Source organism: Bos indicus, chromosome 15, assembly GCF_029378745.1.
Source record: "Bos indicus isolate NIAB-ARS_2022 breed Sahiwal x Tharparkar chromosome 15, NIAB-ARS_B.indTharparkar_mat_pri_1.0, whole genome shotgun sequence".
NCBI classification, from domain to species: Eukaryota; Metazoa; Chordata; class Mammalia; order Artiodactyla; family Bovidae; genus Bos; species Bos indicus.
In genome coordinates this window covers 14,329,052-14,354,392 of record NC_091774.1, presented here as the reverse complement: position 1 = coordinate 14,354,392, position 25,341 = coordinate 14,329,052, and the positions used below count along the sequence as shown (strand labels likewise).

The 25,341-nt window shown below is 40.0% G+C and overlaps 1 protein-coding gene across 2 annotated transcripts in view; it reads right to left on the bottom strand.

Annotated features, from left to right (window-relative positions):
• The window catches only part of MAML2 (mastermind like transcriptional coactivator 2), a 402,720-nt gene that overhangs the window by 313,877 nt on the left and 63,502 nt on the right, over positions 1 to 25,341 (bottom strand). Inside the window, exon 1 of one of the 2 annotated variants that reach the window (XM_070767568.1) lies at positions 1 to 25,341. This exon is cut by the window's left edge and continues 26,436 nt beyond it. The exons of the other annotated variant lie outside the window; for it this stretch is intronic. The gene's annotated coding sequence lies outside the window, so the exon portion shown is untranslated. 2 annotated transcript variants of the gene reach the window in all.

Sequence of the window (25,341 nt, the reverse complement as noted above, 5' to 3'; positions counted from 1 at the left end):
CTGGAGTGGATTGCCATTTCCTTCCCCAGGGGATCTTCCCGACCCAGGGATCGAACCCGGGTCTCCCGCATTGTAGACAGACGCTTCTACTGTCTGAGCCACCAGGGAAGTGGGACCTCAAAAGGCAGATTAATTAGGAGTTTGGGATTAACAGAAGCACAATACTACATATAAAACAGATAACCAACAAGGACCTACTACATAGCTCAGGGAAACATACTCAGTATTTTGTAATAACCTCTAAGAGAAAAGAATCTGAGATACACACACACACACATATATAATTGAATCATTTTGTTGGACACCTAAAACTTACACAACATTGCAGATCAACTATACGTCAATAAAAAAATAAACACAAATACAAAAGTAAAAATGAAAGGGCACCCAATTTGGAATCAAGAGACCTGACTGTGTGTATCCTTATTTCTTAGTTGTATAACCTTGAGCCTGTTGAAATCTCCCGGATAGAGACTATGTTTGCCCTCATAAAAGATCTGTAACAGTGTGCTAACATACTTCCTTCTTGGGGCCTTTGTGAGGGAAAATTGAGATAATGTATGAAAGAAAATCCCTGTGAAGTAAATGTTGGTTCTGACTGTAATTCACATAAGAGCCGGATCACTTCCCTGAATCCTGTAACCTGAGTTGTGGCCACGTGTACCCGAGTGTCTCCTGCCTGGGCTGTCTTTCCTACATTTGCCCACATTTGCCTCAGCAACTCTGCATCCCCATGGAAACTGACCGGGTTTGTAAAGCCTCCTCGTACACCAAGGTGTTGCCAGCTGTTGCTGAATTGGTTACAAAGCACAGACCCCACCAGTTCATGTCTTGTATGACCCAGACCCCCTACTCAGTTTCGTATCTGGAAACTCTGACTCTTGTGTGCTGCAGGAGAAAAAATGATCTCCAAACCAATACCTACCTCTGGCAGGAATGTGCACTGGAACAGACTGAGGCAAAAATAAGTCATTTGAACACAATATGCAACAGTGTGTACAAATATGCTTTATGGCTGAACTTGAGCTTTTTCTGATTGTTAACATGTCCTGTTCTTTTGTGCCACCCACACAAAAATGTGTTCTATTAGGAGTCAGGTTCTATTCCTGACCCTCTTAGTCAGACTGGGCAAGCTGTTTTAATTTCCCTCAGCTTTATTTTATCCATTTTGGAATCTCTCCTCATGGACTCTACCTTATTGAAGTTTCAAGTTATATCTTTCAAGCTAATAAAGGAGGGTCTGCAAATGAAGCATTAGAAATCGTACCCGATGTTGTAATAAAGAGATGTGAGACTGGATCACTTCTCAAGATGCTTCTGAAACGAAAAGGCTGAAAGGAGTGCAAGTCCCTGACATATTTGCTACACTAAATACACGTTTCTTCAGCCGTACACATAAATCCTTTCATCAGAAGAGGAGTTCTGAACAGCAAGACCCTCTGACTTTAGCAAAAAGTTAGCAGATGGCAGAGACTTAGCCATACCAGGGCTATAACATTAACATAAGGAATTCAAATTGCTATGGAAACAAAACATACTATTTACTCCTTAGGACACAAAACAAGAGCTTTCCCGGTGGCTCAGTGGTAAAGAATCCTCCTGCCAGTGCAGGAGACACAGGAGATGTGGGTTCGATCCCAGGCTCAGGAAGATCCCCTGGAGAAGGGCATGACAACCCACTGCAGTATTCGTGCCTGGAGAATCCCAAGGACAGAGGAGCCTGGTGGGCTGCAGTCCATGGAGTCACAAAGAGTTGGACACGACTGAAGCGACTGGGCATAGCACAGGGCACGAAACAGTGTCAGCTGACTTTTCGTTGGATCTTGGTAGAAACTGCCACAGAGGTGGACAGACTCTAGAAGTTGGCAGACCAATACGCTCAGTGCAAAGCATCTTAGTCCATGCAAACGGACAGAAAAGTAAGTGCCCTTTCCTGACCCCAGTGCTTGGAAGAGGAGGCAAGAGTTGGCAGGGGCAGAAAATGCGACAGGAAAATGACAGTGATACCTTGCTCATGAATTACTGCTGCAAGCAGTGTAATCCTTTGAGGGAACAACTGAAATACGGCTTCTGAGGTAGCTGCAGTGCACTGAAGCCTGCAGCGTGGAAACTGAGCTCAGAAGAAAAAGGAACAGGCAACTCATCAGTGACGACTGTGGCCCTCCTACGTCAGTCCTGGGCTGGACTTTTAAGAGGATGACAGCCTTTCAAAACCCAGATTCTGGTGCCATTCTGAGTGTCACTGATAAGGTGAAATTGACCACATCTCTTGAGAAAAATGAATTCTCTCTCAAAGCAGTCAACCAGTTTCAAATGCAGGCTTCACTTCCAGGAGAGAAGCTGGAAACTGATTGATATGTTATTTCCTAGGTGCTGAGTGGCAGGATGCGCTTCTAGGTTTCCTGTTCTGCGACACCCTTGCCCCCTTCTGGGGCTGGATGTGTTCCAAGGACACACCTCAATAATCATCATACTCGGGGAGGTATGTCATAGTGGGGCCCCTCTGTGACGGAATATTCAAGGCATATAAATTTAGAAATACTGGAGACTAACTAAACCATAACCTTATGGAAAAGTAACTCTTCCATTTAGCACATCACATATTTTTTCACATAGTAGGTCCACAGGTAATTTTTAAGAGAATGAAAGAATGGCCACACAGCCTTCCGAGGAAGGGTATAGCATTCCTAGTGCCTAAATTGTATATTTAGGGATATATACACACTTTTATATAGTATAGTATACTTTCCTATAGTATATATACACACTATAGGAATTTATATATTCTTATATATATATATAGGAATTTATATGAGGAATATAAATTGTATATTAGGAATATGTGCACAATGTAGGAAAAAAAGGAAAAAGATTTCCTTGCAAGTATAGAAAATTTATCAGCTCATTGGACTTCGATAGAAAATACACAGTCTTTAAAGAAAAGGGTGAAAAACAATAACGGAGTCAGTGCTGAGCCGATGGCTGAAGTACAGAAAAACATTCTAATAGAGAATGAGCTGGTTTCAATAAGCCCTAAGACAATAGAAAAATTATGTCTTCATTGAATGAAATTCCTACCCCACATATTAAGACAGTGGCACACACAGAGACCAAAGAGAGGAAATATATGATTATAAGTGCTGGACTCAGCCAACACAAATGCAGCATGCGTATCTATTTCAACAACACTGTGGAACTGCTCAGTTTCTAGCCAGGCGACAAAAGAAAAGGAGGCATCAGGGGAAAACAACAACAACAAAAATCCTTCCCTACAGTTTCCCCAAGGCAGCCAGAAAGTGAAACTTAATTAAACAACTGAAATGTAATTACCTACCGCTTACCACACGTGGTGCTGCTGTGTGCTTCCCATTCTCCGTGCCTTATTAACTGCCCTGTGCTGCCTGGAGGTGGAAGAGAAGCTTTGGATCGGGGTAGCCTTGGCAGGCGGGGGAATAAGGAAAGCACTGCTGACTCTGCTTCCCCTTCAGGGGTTTGATTCCTCCAGGAGCTGGTTTCAGCTGGCCGCACTCCAGGCTGAGACTGTGAGTTGCGTCTGTTTACAAAAAGAGCTGGAGTATATGGTGTATAGACTTACTCCCCCACCAATGGATCAGCAAAACCAAAAAGGGGGCTTCTTACACTTCCTAGGCCCTGACTGTGCCTGCTCATTCAGCCCGTTTGTTATTTTTACACTCTGTTTCGAACGACTCAGCGATTCCTCCTATAGGAAGAGGCATCAACATATGGCCCCTGTGAAGCCGTATGACATTTGATTTCATCTTGACTCTGCAAACATGGAGTTGGCTTTCTCTTCCTGACAGGCACATACCTCTATAACCAGGAGGATGTCACCTCTGCTCTCTAGGATTTTAGTTTATTATGAAGGTTCTGCTATGATGGTATTTGGCTAGCTTTATTTAATCGTCTGAAACTTCCTCTTCAACCAGAACATAATCAAGCATACATCTTAAAAAGGGTTTCCCTGGTGGCTGAGCTGGAAAGAATCTGCCTGCAATACGGGAGATCTGGGTCCAATCCCTAGATTGGGAAGATCCCCTGGAAGAGAAAATGACAACCCCCTCCAGTATTCTTGCCTGAAGAATCTCATGGACAGAGAAGTCTGGCGGGCTAGAGTCCACAGGGTCGCAAAGAGTCGGACATGACTGAGCGATTGAACATACACACACATGCATCTTAAAGGTAAATATATTTTCTTCCTTGTTTGCCCAGAAACAAACATTTGAAAAGTCAAAAATATGACTTTGGAGGAAAATAAATGAAGCAAACGCTGGACTGCTTGAATGAAGGCATACATGGATTAAGTTAAATCTCTGAAAACTCAGAAACATCCTCAAAAAGTTATAAATCAATGTAATGTCAGCATTATAAGTTCACTTCATTCATGTACCATGTTAAGGACTTGGCCATTTTTAACTGCAGCTGCTGCTAGTTAGAGGAATTCAAAGAAGCACCACTGTTCTCGAAAATGTGAAGTCACCTGTTACTGAAGATGATTAAGAATAATGGCAGGATGAATTCACAGTGGGAATTTTATATCAGGTAGATTAAAATGGGTTTCCCTTCAGGACTTGTCGGAAGTCAGCATCTATGATTCTGTGGCTATGGTGAGATTTCTGGGACAGCTGGTCACAGGAATCATGATTGCACCACGCATTTGCTTCAGCTCTCTGGTCGGCCTAAATGACTGTTGGGTGACATACTCCTGAGAAAGTATTTAGATGGGTGATTCTAAAGGGACCAAGGTTAAACAGCTCCTTTTTCCTTCTACTCACTTTGGCATATCCTGGTAAATATATGCAGCCCATCAAAAAAGGGCCTTTTGCTCTATGTTTCTCTGAAATGGGTTCATTTGGCTCCCAATCTGTCCTCCCCTTCATTCGCCCCTCCTTCACATCTCCCTTGGGTGTCTCTCCCTATCTCTTTGACATCTAAATGTTGGGAGACCCAGAGCTCAGCCCACAGGCCTCTTATCGAGCCTCTTATCGAGCTTTAAATAATGTCTATGATTCTAGTCATTGATAACTGTCAAATTTATATCTCTAACCCAGGTATCTTTTCTGAAATCCAGACTCATATGTCCAAATGATATCTCCTCTTAGATATCTAAGCTTTAACATGTCTAAAATAAGCTCCTAATGGTTTTCCCCAAAGCTTGATCTGTGAAGAAGACAGTCTCCTCCTTCTTAGCCTGGAGCAACCCCATCCTTCTACTTGCTCCAGGAGAACACTTAAGTGTCGTTGTTGGTTCCTCCTCCTCCCCTAACAGCCAAGCCATTAAGAGCGCAGTCATCATGAAGAGATATCCAGAAGCCAGCAAATCGTAACACTTCTGCCAATATTGGTCTGTTCTGAGACACCATCATCTCTTATTTGGATTAATACAACAGGCTCCTATACAATCTTTAAATTTATTGGCCTTTCTCCCTCCAGTCTTTTTATTTTTTTTTAAACACAACAGCCAAATCGATCCATTTAAAACCCAAGTCAGATTATGCCACTTCTTTGCTTAAATCTCTCCAAGGAGTTCCCACCTCATTTAGAACAAAAGCTAAAGTTCTCAACGATGGTCTACAAGGTCCTTCACAATCCGCCTCCCACGTCCTCTTCCAGAATCCAACACCTCTTTGACATCAATCCCCTCTCTCCCTCCCTGGCTTACTGCTCCAGCCACGCTGGCCACTTTGCTGTTCCTAGAACATGCCAGGGATGCCCCTGTCTCAGACCCTTTGCTCTTTTAGATCAGGCTGCTGACGATCTTCTATCTGCTATGTGCACAGCACTCTCCTGTACCTCACTCAGGTCCCTGCTCAAAGGCCACCCTCATAGTGAAGCTTGCACGATCATTCTATTTAAAGCTGGCCCCTTTCTTTGCCTCATATTATTCCACAGCATTGCCACCATCTAACATTTATTTATTTTGCTTTTATTTTGGTTTCCCCACTAGAATGTAAGCTTCATGAGAGCTGAACTTCTGTTTACTGTATGCCTACTACGGTATCTGGCACATGGCAGGAACTCTGTAAATATTTGTTGCGTTAATTGATAATGTGTTTAAAAAAAAAAAAAAACCTTGGTCCACATACCCACATACTACTTTACTCTTCCATGTTAAAAGGTTTCCATGATCTCACAAAAGATACCCACCTTACCTGGATGATAATTTTCATACATCTTTTAAAATGTAAATGGTCAACTGCCAGAAACTTAGTGCTTCCAAAGTAGTTTGGTGGGTAAAGAATCCGCCTGTGACGCAGGAGACACAGGTTTGATCCCTGGGTCAGGAAGATCTCCTGGAGCAGGAGATGGCAACCCACTCCAGTATTCTTGCCTGGAGAATCCCATGGACAGAGGATCCTGGTGGGCTTCAGTCCATGGGATAGCAAAGAGTTGGACACAACTGAAGCAACTCAGCACGCATGTATGCCAGAAACTTAAAAGTTTTAAAAAAACAGACCAAATTATGAGCTAAAGGCAAAACAAAACCCAAAAAACAACATGTATTTAAATACCTTCCAAGCAAAATCTCAGAAGCAGCCCACCACATATCGTGCGCTTGGCTATGTTGCTTTGCAAAGAGTGGAAACATAAGGAAGCTCTGGAAGTCAGCAAACACCAGTATTTGGCCTTAAACTGATTTAACACACACAAAAATGGCACTGTGCCTTTGGAGACCTGGAATGTAGCATTACAGGTTTTCTCCAAAACAGCTTCATTTACTTAACATTACTCTGACCCTTTAACTTCTAACTTGCTGCACAATTAAGCCATTTAAACCTTCAACTTAGCTCTCTTTGTGCTACAATCTGGGTCTAAAGTGAAGCAAAAACAACCCTACACCTTACCGTTTTGCTAAAGTTTGTTCTGTCCCATGAAGATGTTTGCATATGCAAATTTTAGCACCACATCTGATTAGCACGCAATTGTATGGCTGAGACTTTTTTTTTACTCTTTCATCCAGTAAATGTTTATTCAGCCCCTACTATGTATATCAGGCACACAGAGTCAGGTTTTCCTAGCCTGTTTCAACGCAAAAAGTTTTTATATAGTGCTGATCCAGTAAAGTTTGTTACCATAGAAACAAGGAGGAAAGTCACAATCAGAACTGGCATCAAGTTGCATTGAAAGTATGGTACTGTTTTCGATAGCAATGAAAAACAATCTGAATTCTGCACTGTTTATAAATTAAGGCAATAATCTTGTCTCTCTTGCATGGTCTGTCTTACTTTCCCATAAAATTGCAAAGGTTTTGGAAGAATCATTTATTTACCTCTTGAGAAGTTAAAAAAAAAGTTCAACTTAGATTAAAAGGGACAGAATTTACTAGGTTTCATCAATATTTGGCTTGGGAAAAATTACGCTAGCCCAAAATAGTAATTTCATGCAAATGAAAGTAATTTACTTTCACATGTTTATACAAATGGTTGTTAATTTTGGAAAGCTTTTTGGTAGCTTTCATCTCTATCCCTTTGTTTACTTTATTTACATTTTTCCTTTCTATTACAAGCTATTCTCCACAATGCTAAAAGAAAAAAGAAAAACAAACAAGCAAACACTGAATTTAGGGTTAAGGTATCTAAGTTTGAGTCTGGATTATTTTATGACATAGCTATGTGGGTTAAGACAAACAACTCTGTGACCACGAGACTCAGTTTTCTCATCTGTAAAATGGAGAGATACTTAACCAGAATTATTCTGAGGTTTAAATAAAATAACCTTTAGGATGCCTGGTAAAAAGCAAAGAGATACCATATTTGTGACTTAAGGCAAGATGCTTGCCTCTCCCAGGCCTTCATTTCTCATATAAAAAATGAAGATTAAAAACTACAAAATTTTTAGGACTGTTGTGGGATTCAAATCCTTAGTTTAAATTATTATAACACATAATTCATGCTCATTATAAGGTTCAGTTCAGTTCAGTTGCTCAGTTGTATCAGACTCTTTGCAACCCCATGGCCTGCAGTGCGTCAGGCCTCCCTGTCCATCAGCAACTCCTGGAGTTTACTCAAATTCACGTCCATTCAGTCAGTGATGCCATCCAACCATCTCATCCTCTGTTGTCCCCTTCTCCTCCTGCCTTCAATCTTTCCCAGCATCAGGATCTTTTCCAGTGAGTCAGTTCTTCCCATCAGGTGGCCAAACGATTGGAGTTTCAGCTTCAGCATCAATCCTTCCAATGAATATTCAGGACTAATTTCCTTTAGGATGGACTGGTTGGATCTCCTTGCAGTCCAAGGGACCCTCAAGAGTCTTCTCCAACACCACAGTTCAAAAGCATCAATTCTTCTGCGCTCAGTTTTCTTTACAGTCCAACTCTCACATCCATATGTGAGTACTGGAAAAACCATAGCTTTGACTAGACAGACCTTTGTTGGCAAAGTAACGTCTTTGCTTTTTAATATGCTGTCTAGGTTGGTCATAGCTTTTCTTCCAAGGAACAAGCGTCTTTTAATTTCATGGCTGCAGTCACCATTATAAGATAGTATCATTCAATTGTCCTGTCTCTGGAGTTTTGCAAATTTGCTTGGTAGTTTCATTTATTCTTAGTTCTCTTTCAAAGTATTTCTCATCTTTCTCTTTATGGACATCTTTACTCATACCTCTCTATTTCTACTACAATTTTCCTATTATTATATTTTTATTTCTCTGATCCTAATAAAAATTTTTTTAGTGCATTTATGCAATTTTTTCTTTATCCTTTATGAATCTCATAGTTATATCTATTGTGAGTTTTTTTAAAAATCAGAAATATTAAATTAGGTCACCTATCCATTACATATATTTCTAAATGAAAAGGGTAGCAATGGTGAATTGCACTGGAAAACTAAAACATTATTTGAAACAGAATCCGCATAGAGTGATGTAGTTCATATAGCTATATGCTCATACAACCTATTCTTTTTTTACATTTTTAATTTATTTTAAAAAGATAATCTTTTGTAAATATTCAAACAATACAGAAAGCTCTAAAGAGAAACAAGTATCATCTGCATCCAGCCACCTAGAGGTCATTACGATGACTGTTTTGTTGAACTGCTGTCATTCATCCCATTGCATATATGTAAATACACATTAGACATGTATGTGTGTGCGTACTCAGTCGTGTCCAACTCTTTGAACCCCATGGACTGTAGCCTGCCGGGCTCCTCTGTCCATGGGATTTTCCAGGCAAGAACACTGGAGTGGGTTGCCATGCCCTCCTCCAGGGGATCTTCCTGACTAAGGGATGGAACCTGTGACTCTTATCATACTGCATTGGCAGGTGGGTTCTTTACCACTAGCACCACCTGGGAAGCCCTAGATATGTATTGTTATTGCTGCTGCTAAGTCACTTCAGTCGTGTCCGACTCTGTGCAACCCCGTAGACGGCAGCCCACCAGGCTTCCCCGTCCCTGGGATTCTCCAGGCAAGAACACTGGAGTGGGTTGCCATTTCCTTCTCCAATGCATGAAAGTGAAAAGTGAAAGTGAAGTCGCTCAGTCGTGTCCGACCCTCAGCGACCCCATGGATTGTAGCCTTCCAGGCCCTCCATCCATGGGATTTTCCAGGCAAGAGTACTGGAGTGGGGTGCCATTGCCTTCTCGGCCTAGATATGTGAGATAGATAAATGAGTTCATGTACAAATGATATTTTGGTGCCTCCTTTTTCATTTAATACCTTGCCAAGTTAATTCCATGTTATTGTAATATATATATGTCCTAAATTTTAATGGTTGCATAATATTCCATCATATACAGCTATCAGGGAAGCCCGATCTTTGCAACCCCATGGACTATACAGTCCATGGAATTCTCCAGGCTAGAATACTGGAGTGGGTAGCCTTTCCCTTCTCCAGGGGATCTTCCTGACCCAGGAATTGAACTGGGGTCTCCTGCATTGCAGGCAGATTCTTTACCATTTGAGCCATCGGGGAAGCCCTAATATATATAAATGTCCTGAATTTTAATGGTTGCATAATATTCCATTAAATAAATGTATCTTAATATAGTCAGTTCCTTATGGGTGGACATTAAGGTTACTTCCCCCTTCCAACTATTAAAAACAATACTGCAGGGAATAACATTTATGACAGATCCCTTCAGAATAATGGCTCAGAACATATTTGATGAACTAGTTCTTAAGCACATCCTAACTTACATATTTTCCTTTGTCCACAAACCAAGGAATTTTTTTTTCCTTGTTATAGAATTCAAACCTTGCAACACCTTCAAGTGAAGTTCACTATCAGTGCTGTTGTAAGTACAGCTCTCCGTATGGGACAGTGGAAAGGGTAGAAAAACTGTTGCCTGACCTATGACTTTTCAGTAATTCAAACATTCATGCAATATAAATAGTAGCGCTTAGGCCAAAATGCTTCCTTATGCTACAAATCAATAAAAATATTTCATTTCCGTTTTTACTCATTTCTATGTCTACTTTAACTGAACATTTTTAGTCCATAGAAGACCCTATTCACAACCTCCAGAAACATACATTTCTTCAGAAAGAGGATTTTACAATGACTGGGAAAAGTCTAGCCTGGCGGATGTATTAAGAATTCATAAAGTTCAAGGCAAGAAGGAGAGCAGGGAAATCACAATTTTCAAATCTTCTGTCCATAGCAATTAGCGCAGAATCTCAAGGAAAAAATATGGAATATAAATAACAAGTCTTCTGGCTCATTCTCCATTTCTAGAGAAAGCAACAATGGGGGGTGAATATAGTGTAAGAGACTTGTGTTTCGTTTTCTTCCTTTAGCCTGATTAATTCTACTTTGCGGAAGACTATGCACATTCACTCTGGATCCCTGATAACTCTGCAGTGTCGTGTTGTACGCTGGCCATTCCTCATCCTGAGACGATGGTCTCTTTGCTGGTGGGGGAGGATAGCAAGAACAGTTTCTTTCCCTTCTCAGTGCCCCCCCCCCTTTTTTTAAGCTTAGTCCTAAAATCCAAAACAGGCTTCCCCGAGGGGTCAGTAGTAAAGAATCCATCGGTCAATGCAGGAGCCACAGGAGACACAAGTTCAATCTCTGGGTTGGGAAGATCCTCTGGAGGAGAAAATGGCAACCCACTCCAGTATTCTTCCCTGGAGAATCCCACAGACAGAGGAACCTGGTGGGCTACAGCCCACGTTTAGTGACTAAACAACAACAACAAAAATCCAAAACAGAGGGCCACTTTTAAGGAAAGAGACATGCTTGTCTGTCCTTGAACAGAGCACCTCCAAAGCCAAGAGTGATGTGTTAAAGTCACGCCAACTTGTATTGATGTCCACGGTACCGAACAAACAGGACTATATACTTGGGACAGTTTATTCAATTCTGGTAGCTTCTGAGATTCATGGAGTTACATTAATCCACACTTTAAAATATCTATGCCTTTAAAACAACAATCAGGCAGATGCGGCTTGAGAAACAGCTACCAAAAAAAAAAAAAAAAAAGAGGGGAAAATATGGTTATTTCTCCATTTCCATAATTATTTCTCCCCTTCTCTTCCATATAAACAGCTTCTTAGATGAAAAAAAAAAAAAGAAAGCTTTTAATCCCTGTACTGTGTAGTGCAACAAACTAAATGGTACAAACCTAAATCTGGACAGTACTGTGATAAATGTACGAGTCATTCACTCATCCAACTGATATTTATCTCGTGTTTAGCTCATATGTGGAAGTGAAGTGAAAGTCGCTCAGTCGTGTCCAACTCTTTGTGATCCCACTATACAGTCCACGGAATTCTCTAGGCCAGAATGCTGGAGTGGGTAGCCTATCCTCTCTCCAGCGGATCCTCCCAACTCAGGAATTGAACCGGGGTCTCCTGCATTGCAGATGGGTTCTTTACCAGCTGAGCCATCAGGGAAGCCCCATATGTGGAAAGTACTATCTAAAGTAGAGTGCAGGGTAGAGACACAAAACAGGGTCTATACTTTGTAAAAGCTCACAGTTCGAGAGATAAGCAAGCTGTGTAGGTATCTATGATTCAAGGCAATATATTTGGAGTGTCACTTCAGTGCCACAAACCAGTGTAAAAAAGTGAAGAATCACTCCTGGAGAGCAGTGGAAAATTGCTTTGTGGAGGATGCACCATTTTTACCTGGCCAGCAACTATTGCAAACTCAAGACAGTTGTATCTAAAATACTTTTAGATACAGAATAAACAGAATAAAAGGTATCTTAGCAGATTTAAATCTTTAAGTGCTAATCTGGCATCATGAAAAAGTTAATAACAAAGTTAATATGGCCTGGCACATAACAGGTGCTCTATAAATGCTAATATCCTTTGGTAGATTTTTTTTTTTTTTTAACCCCAGGAAGTAGTTGTCAAACTAGGGTAACCTCTAGGGTCACCCGGAGGATTTGTGTAAAACAGAGGGCTAAACACTATTCGTAAAGAGCTGACCTGCCAATGCAGGAGACACAAGAGATGTGGGTTCAATTCCTGAGTCAGGAAGATCCCTTGGAGGAGGGCATGGCAACCTACTCCAGTAGTCTTGCCTGGAGAATCCCATGGACAGAGGAGCCTGGTGGGCTAGAGTCCATGGGGTTGCAAGGAGTTGGACACAACTGAAGCGACTGAGCATGCACAGACTCCATCCCCAGGGTCTCCAGTTCATACAGTCTGGGATGGGGTCCAGAAATCTGCACATGTAACAAGTTCCCAGGTGATGTTGCTGCTGCTGTTCTGGGGACCACACTTGGAGAAGCACGGCCCTAGGGAATAGTTTAGGTGCTGTGGGAATATGCATCTGTAATTTTTCACATCAGAAATAAGTTACATAGGTCCCAGCTTTTAAACTGTGATTTTCTTTTTAGTATTTTAATAAAGAAAAGGGGGGGAAAAAGTAACACCACTTTATATAGCCCTGATCTTTTGGTAAGTCTGGGCAACGACTTCCCATGTGGAGTAAATTAATCTTTCATGCATGCTTTGTGCTCTGGAAAAAATAAACAGATTCTGTTCAACATTTACCAAATGCTTCATCTGTTGCTGGTCACTGTGCTAATAAGCCCCTCAGAACCAGTCTCTGCCTTGAGGAGCTCACAGTGAAGTGAGGTGGACAGCCCAGCAAAACAGAGTTCAATGCGTGAAGTGCAGCGATGGGACGTAATACCATACGGTGGACTGAGTATTAGGAGAGGGTGAAAGAGGAGCAAACTCAGGCTAGCAAGCTGCGGAGGTGGTGGATCTTTCCTAATAAGATGACCCATGATTCCCTAAGCACTAAAGCGTCCACAGGAGTTTTCTAAACAGACTGCAAGAACATTCCAGGTGGGGGGACCAGCACAGCGACATTAAGGGAGTTTTGTGTTTCTTTTTCTGTTCAGTCACTTAGTCATGTCTGACTCTTTGTGACCCTGTGGACCATAGCACGCCAGGCTTCCCTGTCCTTCACCATGTCCTGGAGTTTGCTCAAACTCATGTCTACTGAGTCGGTAATGCCATCCAACCATCTCATCCTCTGTCGCCCCCTTCTCCTCCTGCCCTCAATCTTTCCCAGCATCAGGGTCTTTTCCAATGAGTTGGCTCTTCACATTAGGTGCCAAAATATTGGAGCGTCAGCATCAGTCCTTCCAATATAGTTCTTGTGTTTCTAGGGCTGCCAGTATTTTGTTCAGCAACATCGTATTACAGAGGTTTTTGTGGACTTTGCTGATGATTTTGAATTAATGATAAACATTTTAAGAAACCTACCCTGGCAGCTTCATATTGGAAGGGATTAGCCTGAAATCAGGGTAACTGCTTGGGATATTTTTGTTGCAGTAAAAGTGAGTAAATGTGAGATCGGGAGCAGCTAACATTGTGGCAGTGGGGATAATCCAGAAGAGAGGATGAGATGAGAGAGTAAAGCAGCAGAAAAGAGAGGAACTGGGTGGAACTGGGTCATTTATAGAAACTGAAAGGTTAGTGAGAGGGTGGAATTTACAAGAACCCTCATATTTCTGCAGGAGGATTCTTTACTGTCTGAGCCACTAGGGTTCTGTCTGGGATGAAAGACCATCATTGACCATCATAAAGAATATGAGAGAAAGAACAAATGTGAGTTTAGGACATTGAAGAGGGCATGACCCCCAGGTGTCATCCAAGTAGACATGGCAATCACACAGCTGACTTGTGTGGGCTTGGGCACAGGATCAAGGTTTTAAAACCCTTGACTTATCCACCATCACCCAGGAGAGAGCAGAGAGTGAGGGACTCTAAGATCAAGTTGATTATAGATTATATTTTGATTATAGGGAGAGAGGCAATATCAAGAAAGTCTCCCCATTGCTGGGATGGACTTTGCAGTGTTCAGGGCATAAACTCACAATCTGTCCTTAATGATGACCTTTTGTTCATTCCTACACTCAGAACATAGAAGCAGCAAAGGAGATGGTGTATATCGAAGTCCTCTGCAAACTACCAAGTTCTGTACAAAATTTAAGGGAAGACACACAAGGAGAGGAGGAAGAGGAAGACCACTGACCAACTTCTCAGGGCTTAGCCAAGAACTAGGGTATTGAATCTAGTTCTCACTGTCCTTAGTCCCCTGGACTTCCTCCAGTCCCCTAACCTGCTTTTCATGAAAGCACTTTCTCCTTTTATGAATGAGCCATACCTATGGCTCACCTGTGTCTTTGCTGACCCATAGGTTTGAACAACCTGGAACTGGCAGCAGGAACTATTGTGGGGCTGCTATAGGAGCGGCTGTAAACCCCTACACAGATGAGGATGTATCGTAACCCACAGCGTGTCTGTGTCCTTAGGGGAACTAAGCACTTTATAAAAGGATTTTTCTTCATCTCAAAAAAAGTTATAGAGGAAATGGTAACTACAAGAGCTCATTTCTCTTATTTGAGTGAGGGCATTATTGGAAATAATACTTTATTCATGCCATTTTACGCTGGGATCAGTTCTACTCTAAATGCATCTGTCATGTAGAAAATGTATTTATAAATAGGTTCATATAGAGATAGAGCTCTACACAGCCATTAACAGACTCACATACAATTATTCTTTCATTCCAGGTGTCAACTGTTGTGCTGTTTTGCCCAGTTCAGACACAGGTTGTGGGCTTTCAAACTAATTTTGGAAAGCAGACACTGTAGAGTTGGTAGGTGGAGTAAAAAGAAAACAGAAAAATTAGTATTCATGCCCCTCTGGTCTTATATTTCTCACAGAAAGGGGAAATAGTCTAAAATTATTTAATTAAAAAAAACTTTAAAGGAAGGCAATGAACTGCAGTAATTTCTCTGTGTCACCTTCTAGAAATGTGTTTTCTGGCACGTGAAAAGCTACAGATTTTGAAACTGTTATTGAACCCCTTCTTTCTCCTGCACAATGCCCAGACTCATTTCTTTTCTTCAGATTTTTACTATTCTGGTTGGTTTGTTCTGTTTTATATCCTCTATTTTTTAAAAATTTCCTTCTTAGGAGGTCAGAGATGATTTCATGGAATCATGGAAATTGGTAATTGAAAGGGATCTTAGTACATCAGCAATTAGCCTGACAGATAGTCAAGTGGGTTGGGGCTTGAACCCGCCTTATAACGAAGGCTTCAATTGCCTCACACCAAGCTATTTCCATTACTTAAAGACAACCACACCATGCCCTATTTGCAACGTGAACTGGAGTCATATTGAGTTATATTGAGTCATAACGATGAGTAGTGGCTAGAAGTCCTTTCCCCCGGTATAATTTAATTTTTAACTCAGTTTAATTTACCTTCATAACACCATTTTGCAGACTTTACCCTTTTCATACAGCACATACATCTCTTACTTTCAACTGTGAGCTCCCAGGGTAGGTACCATATCTTCACTTCTGTATCCCCAACACCTAACCGGATACACTATTGGAACACAGGACATCAGTTTAACTCTCAGATGAAGGAGCTGCAGTTTGCAATGGTGGTTTCAAATGTAGCACATGGGAACATTATTTAAGAAGCAGTGATATTAAAAGGGAAATTAGTGTACTTACTCTTTGCAGCTTTTCAAATCACACGCTTACAAGTTTTGCTTTTAAATCGACCACAAAACTGAACATTCAACATGGTTGTCACTGGGAGTAATATTAAAAATATTGAACAATCTAACTGAATATGGGGGGAGCCACAGGTGGCCGGTGGCGCTAGCAGTAAAGAACCCACTTGCTGATGCAAGAGACCTAAGAGATGCAGGTTCGGTCCCTGGGTCGGGAAGATCCCTTGGAAGAGGGTATGGCAACCCATTCTAGTATGCTTGCCTGGAGAATGCCATGGACAGAGGAGCCTGGTGGGCTACCATCCATAGGGGTCACACAGAGTTGGACACCACTGAAGCGACTAAGCACAGGCCCGGCACACAGTTCCCACAAGCAGCCACGTGAGGGTAATTCCCGCGGAGGACAGCCACGGCTGGGGAGGACGGGGGATGGGACACTGAGCACTTGTCCAAGACGCTGCTAGTGTTGCTGCCAAGGGTGCACACTCCCTGGGGTTGCATGGCTATGGCCGGGGAGGAGGAGCAAGCAGCCCTGGGGCGCTCACACAGGGACCCCAGAGCCTCACTAGGGCAGCCATCCCCGTGGATTCCACTCAGGGGTCCCTCCCGCCTGGGCTCACAGGATGGCGGGAGGCTCTGGTTGTAGGGAAAGGAACAGTGGCTTCTACCTACAGTTATCAGCTGAATTAGCTGGTCGTCAAAAATATAAAATCTGCCTCTGATTTGTAAGGGGGAATTATTACATTTTGCAGTGAAAGTTGGATGGATTCCCCTCTTTAAGACCCTCTGATATACTGAACAAACTACCATAACAACCACAGAAACAAGAATTGAAAAGAAAGAAACGTCTGTGTGTCTGTATTTGGGGTGTGAATGCCCCTCATGGAGGCATTCTCCACTGCACAAGAGACTCACAAAATTCACAACAGAATTTTTTTTACTTCAAGCCACTTGAGTGATTTATTTTTTAATCCCAAAATTGGTTTCCAACACAACTTTTCAAGGACACATCTACTGCCTAAGACAAGGTATACTGATGTCCACCCTCATACAGTAGGCCAGGCTAGGTCAGTGTTCAAAACTGAAACAGAAGTTTGTAGCAATTTTCCTGATTTAAAAAAATATTTTTCTTAAAGCTCATTCTGTTTAAAGTAGTCTTTCCTTCTTAATGTCAGAAGATATACTTTTTGCTGGAAATATTCAATTGGAGAGGAAATAGTAAGATTTCTTGGTTCAAATAAGGCAGAAAATCCTGCTTAGACAACGTAACTAAGGTCAGATATCATCTTCCTACAACAGTAATCACGTTGAACTTTTATCATTCAAATCTAAATAAATTAAAAAAATTTTATACTACATTTCAGAGGTAACTTCCTTCATCAATTAGTAAATTACCTTCAAAAACTGGAATGTGAACTCAGTCATCCCCCCTAAACCCCCCTCCCCTTTTCAATTCAACCTTAAAATATACACTTGCAAAATTTCTTCCTCTTATATTCTCCTTTAAAGGCCAGTTTCTAGCAGACAATTCAACCAACTGCTGTATTTTTCCATATATGATGCCAGGGAATAGAAACAAGTGAGATAGTTTCTTATATGATATAATTGTTTCCACTAAAAACTCAGGAAAGCAGGAACCAATCCATCAACAAGGGCAAACAAAAGATTGTGTAATCCACAAACTTTAACTTTTGATCACTTATAAAACTGAAACCTAAATAAGCCATAAACTAAAGAGATGGTAACTGTCAAGGTGTAGGGTTTCTTCTTCATTCCCTGCAGAATTATTAAACTTTATACTCTCTGTGGCCTTAACGTCTAACACCAAAATTATAATTGCAGCCTCTTTATCTATTTTAATGTCACATCCATTTTTTTTTTTTTTAACCAGAAATTAAGCAAGGGCAACTCCATTTTAAAGTGCTTTTTTTGGGGAAGATGTGTGAGGTTAGTACTACTTTCTTTGATGTCTACTTACAGGGTTAATAGAAAGAGAACATCAAGATGCCCTTATACCAATAAAAATGAAATGTGCTATAATCTTCCTGCAAATGAAAACTGACACTAAAGAAACAATCCCATAGCCCTCAAAGAACTAAGTTTGAGTCTCCAGCTGGAGAAGTCATTAAGAAGGTGAGAAATGTGATTGAAGCCAGCATTTAAGAAGCTAGAAGAGGTACATGATGACTCATGAACCTACTGGACCAACCAACAGCCTTCCTCTACATTCCAAAGCCCAACTGTTTTCACAAGTCGCCAGTCATTCTCAGTGGAGCTATTATGCGCTAGCGATTTACCCCTGCTTTCTTTTACTTTTCAATCTCTTCTTCACTTATTTATGTACTTTGGCCACCTGATGCGAAGACCTGACTCATTAGAAAAGACCTTGATGATGGGAAAGATTGAAGGCAGGAGGAGAAAGGGACGACAGAGGATGAGATGGCTGGATGGCATCACCGACTCAATGGACATGAGTTTGAGAAAGCTCTTGGAGATGGTGAAAATCAGGGAAGTCTGGCGTTCATGGGGTCACAAAGAGTTGGATATGACTGAGCGACTCAACAACAGCAACAACAGCTAAATGTATTCATTGTGCTCATCTAAAAATAATGCTATTCTGATCTCTAATTCCTTTCCTAGGAACTATTTCTTTTTTACACTATTAACATTTTTGAAAGAATTTTTCACAAATGCTATGTCCACAATCTCTACTGCCCCATCTATAACTTCTATTCTCCAAGTTCACTGAAAATACGTGTCCTTCTGTTCTCTAGATGTTCATGTATAACCTTTTGATTATTACACTTTTCTTTCCATCCTCATCCTCTTACATACTTCTGTAAGCATTTGATTCTATAGAATATTACTTTTGTTCTTAAGACTCCTTTCTCCCTTGCCTACTAGTCAAATAAAAAAAAATCACTTTTCCACGCACAGCCTTGGAATGTAGGCAATTCTTGATTTAATAATAAACTTGCAGTTTATCTACTTGGAAAGATCTTCCACCTCTACAAATTTCATCTTCAAAGACATGCATGTAGCTTTTCAATTACTGTCCTTGGACTTAAGTCCTCTCCAGAGGCCTGGACCCATAGTTCAACTATCCAATAAACATTTCCATCTGCTATTTCACCTGCTAATACTCCTAACTGCACACGTTCCATATCAAACATCACCATCTCTAGCCCATTTTTCCTCCTGTTCTTGTTTCTACTATTTTTTTCAATGGTTTCATCTTTCTAAGTGAATAATGGTTTCTTCTCTTTCAGTTTCTTCTCTTTTAGTCCTCAATACTGAATTGATAAGCCATTCTCCAAAGGAGAGATGTGGAAATATAGCAGTAAATCAAGCAATGACACTGAATGCGTCTTTAGGATAGAACTAGCTGTTTGGGGCTTTGAGAGTCAACACCAGTCTGATGGCACCAAAGTACCTATGATAGCATTTAGTTCAGCTCGAAATAAGTCACACTTTTTGAGTGTGACTTATGCAGGACTAGAACTCTGCTAGCAACGCAGACTTCCTTCCCCAGGAATACGAATCCCCACAGTAGTGGAATTAATGAAAGAATGGTATGAGCTTGAATCAATGTCTTAACTTTCTTGAACAATCTCCATGAATATTTGTTCCTAATGAAGAGTCAGTCTCTTGGGAGTTCCCTATCGTTCCAGTGGTTAGGACTCTGCGCTTTCACTGCTGAGGACCCAGGTTCAATCTTTGGCCTGGGAACTAAGATTTCATGGCACAGTCAGAAAAAAAAAGAAAGAGAGAATGTCTTCACTTTTTCTAATTCAGCATTTTACAGTGATAATATGGAGAAGGAAATGGCAACTGACTTCAGTATTCTTGCCTGGGAAACCCTATGGACAGAGGAGCCTGGAGGGTAGCCCCAAACAAAAACAATAACAGAACCTGTAAGGTGCTAGGCATTGTTTAAGCACTTTAAAAATATTTTCTCTGTTAACTCTCATCATTAGCCTGTGCGGCACCCATCATTAACTATTGAATGATGCCACGTAAGACTTCATGGAGTTGTGCAGGGCACAATCTGTGCAACTGTATCTCTTGGTCCTGATTTTTCTTCTTTTTACAAATGAAGATATTGAACCACAGAGAGAGGTTAAGGAACTTGTCCAAAGTCATGCAGCTACTAAGCTAGTATTAAGCAAGGATTCAAACCATGTAAACGGATATTCTGACATTTAATTCTCTGCTTAATCATTATACCAAACCACCTCTTCTCTTGAAGCACGTATTGCAAATACTTGCTTTTATGCTTGTCTCCTCACTTAGAATGTGAATCCCACTAAAGGAAGAAGAGATTTAATTTCTTAAATTGTTATTCTTAGTATTTATAAAAAGAGCCTGCTAAGTCGCTTCAGTCGTGTCCGACTCTGTGTGACCCCATAGATGGCAGCCCACCAGGCTCCCTCGTCCCTGGGATTCTCCAGGCAAGAACACTGGAGTGGGTTGCCATTTCCTTCTCCAATGCATGAAAGTGAAAAGTGAAAGTGAAGTCGCTCAGTTGTGTCAGACTCTTAGCGACCCCATGGACTGCGGCCCACCAGGCTCCTCCGCCCATGGGATTTTCCAGGCAAGAGTGCTGGAGTAGGGTGCCATTGCCTTCTCCAATAAAAGAGCCTAGAATCTGGCATATAGCAGACACTCAATAAATTGTGGCTTATATCATTCATTTTTATCATTCTTATTACAAAATCAGCTATCAATTAATGTTTGTTGAATAAGTGACTATGCTAATTCTCTAGTGTGTCAAAATAAATATATGAGAAAAACAAGTATGTGGTAAGGATGGTAAATAACTTTTGCTTCATATAAGCTTTCTGATTAATCTCTGAGACAGAAACCTATTCAACCATTTCAATGGGGAACTACGCAGTTTAAACAAATCTTTACACTGTCATGGTATTGACCAGTGATCTTAACATGGCCTCCAAATTATGCAGTCATGGATAGTTGTATATTTTAGAGCTCAAAAAAAAGGTAAGAATGTATTCACAAGAGAGGGCAGTCTGATGGAATGTTTCAGGGATGAAATTGAATGGATGGAGATATTGTGGAAAGAAATCAGCAGCCAGCACTTAACAGATCCGAAGAAGAAAAGATGTAAACTGAGCTTACATGAATAAAGATGATTGTCACCAGAGAGTTTCATGAAGGGGACCACAGACAACCTGTTATTATATGTGTGTTACACCATGGGAGAAAGTGAAAAGCAATAGCTCTCTTAAATTTATTTGATTAATAACATCTGCTAAAATTCTCTTTAACAAATGACCACAGTCAGAAGTATATATGTCCTAAAGAGAAGCTGTTGGTAGCTAAAAGGCCCTTTGAGGGAAATTCATCTGATGAAAACCCTCAGGAGGATGCAGGGGGATTATGTGAATACATATGTCTATTTCTATCCTTGGATGGGATACATTTTTAAAAGCAAAACAAAATTCAATGTTCAGTGGGCAGGGCCTTACCAGTGGTTTTAGACTGGCAACCTAAGCAGAATACGCTAAGAAAATTTAATTTCACAAAATTATAGAAACATAAACTTTGATTTTTGTCCTTTTTCCTAGTTTGAAAATTTCTATGAGAGGGCAGAAATTTTAAATATAATATTTATTTTAGAATCAAAACACAGGGAGCTGGAACAGTCCTAATAGACAATCTAGTGCAAGTAGATTACTTTACAGTAAGTGAACTTACAAAGTAAAGTCATTAAATACTCAGTCACCTTAGTAAGGAAAGAATCAAGCACTGATGTTATCTTTTCATGTTCTCACCATCATAATACTCTCCTTTTGATACATTTTATTGTTTAATTCCATGTTAGGAGATTAAATAGCTAAAAGGCTAAGGAAAAACTAGTCCTTTATTTTCATACTAACTCACAAAGACTGCATGAAAGGAGGGGCTTATCAACTGGATCATTAAATACACTTTGCTTGCAAATTTGTGGAACTGAGACACTGAATCCCAAAAGGGCCCCATGTGAACTCTGAGACAAAGTGGAATGGTATCCTGACACATTTATCACTGTCACTGAAATATTTACATCGGGTGCTATAAATCTGAATGACAAATCTTGGAAAGCACCTGAAAACCACAGGAAATATTCTATTCTTGCTTAATATATGGAAATAGTTAATGGCAGAAAAAGAACTCAGAGTTTAGAGCAAACAGGCAGTATCTTTTAACACGAGCTGGATCCTGTTACTTGAGGCTGGATATCTACTGTTCTGCAGATTATGTGAATTGGCTACCATCTAGAACAAGGAATAAAAGAGACAAGTACATTTTCCACCTGGCCTGTACAATGATAATCAAACTGCTAAGCAGTAAAGGGTAATACCATGATTCTTCATGTAATACCAAGTCTGACTGCTCACTAGCCTCCAATGTGAATTTAAATTAAGCTATTGAGGGTAATAAATATGTGGCATACAAATACTCAGACATTATGAATTTAAATGCATTTTCATGATTTTCAGAAAGTTTAGCAAAACTTTAAACGTTTTTATATTATACAGTGAAGGTCGCCCTGGAATGATAAGGTCACATTTAAGTTAAAAATGTAACTTTCCTATCATCCTAAGTGAAGGAATTCAGACAGAGAAAGACAAATATCATATAATGTCAGTTACATGTGGGATCTAATGAAAAACTATACAAGTGAACTTAATATAAAACAGAAACAAACTCACAGATCTCAAATTTATGGTTACCAAAGGGGAAACATGGCGGGGGGAGGGGCGAGTGATAAATTGGGAGATTGGGATTATCATATATACACTGCAATATATAAAATAGAAAACTAATAAGGATCTCCTGTATATGTATAGCACAGGGAACTCTACTCAATATTCTGCAATAACATGGATAATGCAATAATATGGAAAAAGCATCTAACAAGAATGGAGATAGATATACATATATATATATATATATATATCTGATTCATTTTGCTGTACACCTAAAACTAACACCGCATTATAAGTCACCTATACTTCAATAAAACATTTTTTAGAAGATGAAAAAAAATGTAACTTTCCTACTAATAAGTGAAGCCAGCAGGTTGAATTCTTAATATGTTTTTTCATACTTTGTGTTTTTCTGACTATATGGCTGTGGCATGCATGCACTTAAGTAGGGTTAGAGTTGTGAGGAAAGGCAGCATGATATGGGTAAAGCCTGCTTCCTTTCCTAACCTTCTTTGAAGCCTATGTTCAGTTTTAGTATTTTAGTCATGAAATGGCACAAGGATAGAAAATGACTTGGACTGATATCGAAGCCTTTAGTTCTACCTGACATTTGGCTTTCAAAAACCATGACTGGGAATGAGACAGCTGTGTTCAGCCTGTATGCTTTTTTTTTTTTTTTTTCTGGTTCATCCTTTTAACTCTATGCAGAATCTAATCTCACCTAAGTAATGTTACTTTGATTTATGCATGAGTCAATTAAGCTTCAGGAATAACTCAACTTTTATATGATTAGACAGACTATAAAATTACCTGGAATATACTGACTCTTAATGTCAAGGAACAGAGCCTGATAGCTACACTGCCTGGAGCCTTAGTAGGCACTTCGTAAATTTTGTGCAATTCCATATAACTCGTGTGGATGAAGAATTAATAAAATGATTTTTTAGTTGCTGACAGATTTGAAATATGGAGTCCAGAGTTTTAATATATCCATAAATGTTAACCTTCTTGGTTTCTTTTGATGCCTAAAACCATCAGACTTTAGTTAAGAGCAGACTATGCTTATCGTCACTAAACATATTACATTGGGTATTTATTTAAATTAAAAAAAATTCATAAACCTAGCTCACCTGAGTCCTTTGGAGAGAATTCATGGAATATGGAGTGTAGGTAGGACAGGGTAATGTGGCTAGATTTGTTTTTAAGAGCATGTTTTTTACTTGGCATCATGTATTTATTTGATGTGTCTAACTTTCTCAGTGAACTGGGCACACACATCACATATTCAGAGGAACAGAATTTCCTTTCTTTGGTCATCCTGAATTTTTTTTTTTATTACTTAATGTCCTTTTTATTACATAAAACTACTTAAAATGTTTGAAGGGAGATTGAGTATAAATATCAACTAAATTAATACTTGGAATCAGGGGGAAAGGTCTCTAACCTCCCTCACTTTTCTGAAACTTAATAGTAGTATATTTTATTCCTTCATTAGCTTTTCGGAGAGAATGAACACCAAGTACCATTGGACAAACTCCTCTTGATGGCTGATAACCATTTGGCCCCATAGAATAATGGGGAAATGTTGGTACTTTGGGCAATATCTTACACCCTGGGGGCACTTAATGGCCTTTATTCTCCCCAAAGCTTTTCTCACATTCAGGTAATATGTTGAACTCTAAAAGTGATGCAGTTACTCTTTCAACCCAGTAGAGTACCGTTTGATTTACCACTCTGCTGCACAAAATGGTACCCTGGTGGCTTGAAAAAGACAGTGGGGAGAACGTGGCTCATTAAATAGTAATTGATGCTGCTACTTCTAAAGCTAGTGCTACTGCCAAAATAACTGTGGTGCTTCCATTCTGCTTCTTCCACGAGCCTGCAAATAGGCACCGTTCATCCCCATGGACAGTCAATTGCCAGGCAAGCCTGGTGGAAGCACAGAGGCCAAGCTGACTGATGAGGCAATCAAGATCTCAAGATTCTAATGTGCTCCATGTTGCCTGAATCACATTCTACCTCCACAATCCACAAATGCATTACAAATCCTCACAAATCCTGATGAGATATTGTTTCATGTAAGTAAAATTTCAGATATTTGATATTTACCCTTGAAGTGCCAAATTTACCTACTTTCACAAATGAGCCTTGGAATTTTTCAGAAATTGTCTTACACACTGTCTGCTTGTTTAAAGAATATTTTGACCATAATCCAATCTGTCTAAATAACTGAGAACCACCATTATTAACAATCATTATTACACTGTACTGAAAAGTGGAAAAGCCCTCAAAACACTCCACATGTACTGCAATGTGCCATAGTCTCTGGCTACTGGGCTTTTCTGTTGTGTTTCATTTTGCTTTTTATAATTTTTCTGACCCCTTCCATCTTATTAGAATTGTCATTTTTTGCTGAGATCATGATATCAGAGAAATTTTTTTTGTAGATGAATTAATCTAATTTCTGAAGGCATAAAAACTTGAAAAAAATGTTTGATAATTAAAGGCTTGAAAAATAGAAAATTTTAAAAGAACTATGTGATAGTTACTTTTTTAAAAAAAGATTTTTAAAATTTTTAATGGAGGATAATTACTTTACAATATTGTGTTAGTTTCTGCCATATATCAACATGAATCAGCCACAGGTATACATATGTCCCCTCCTTCTTGGA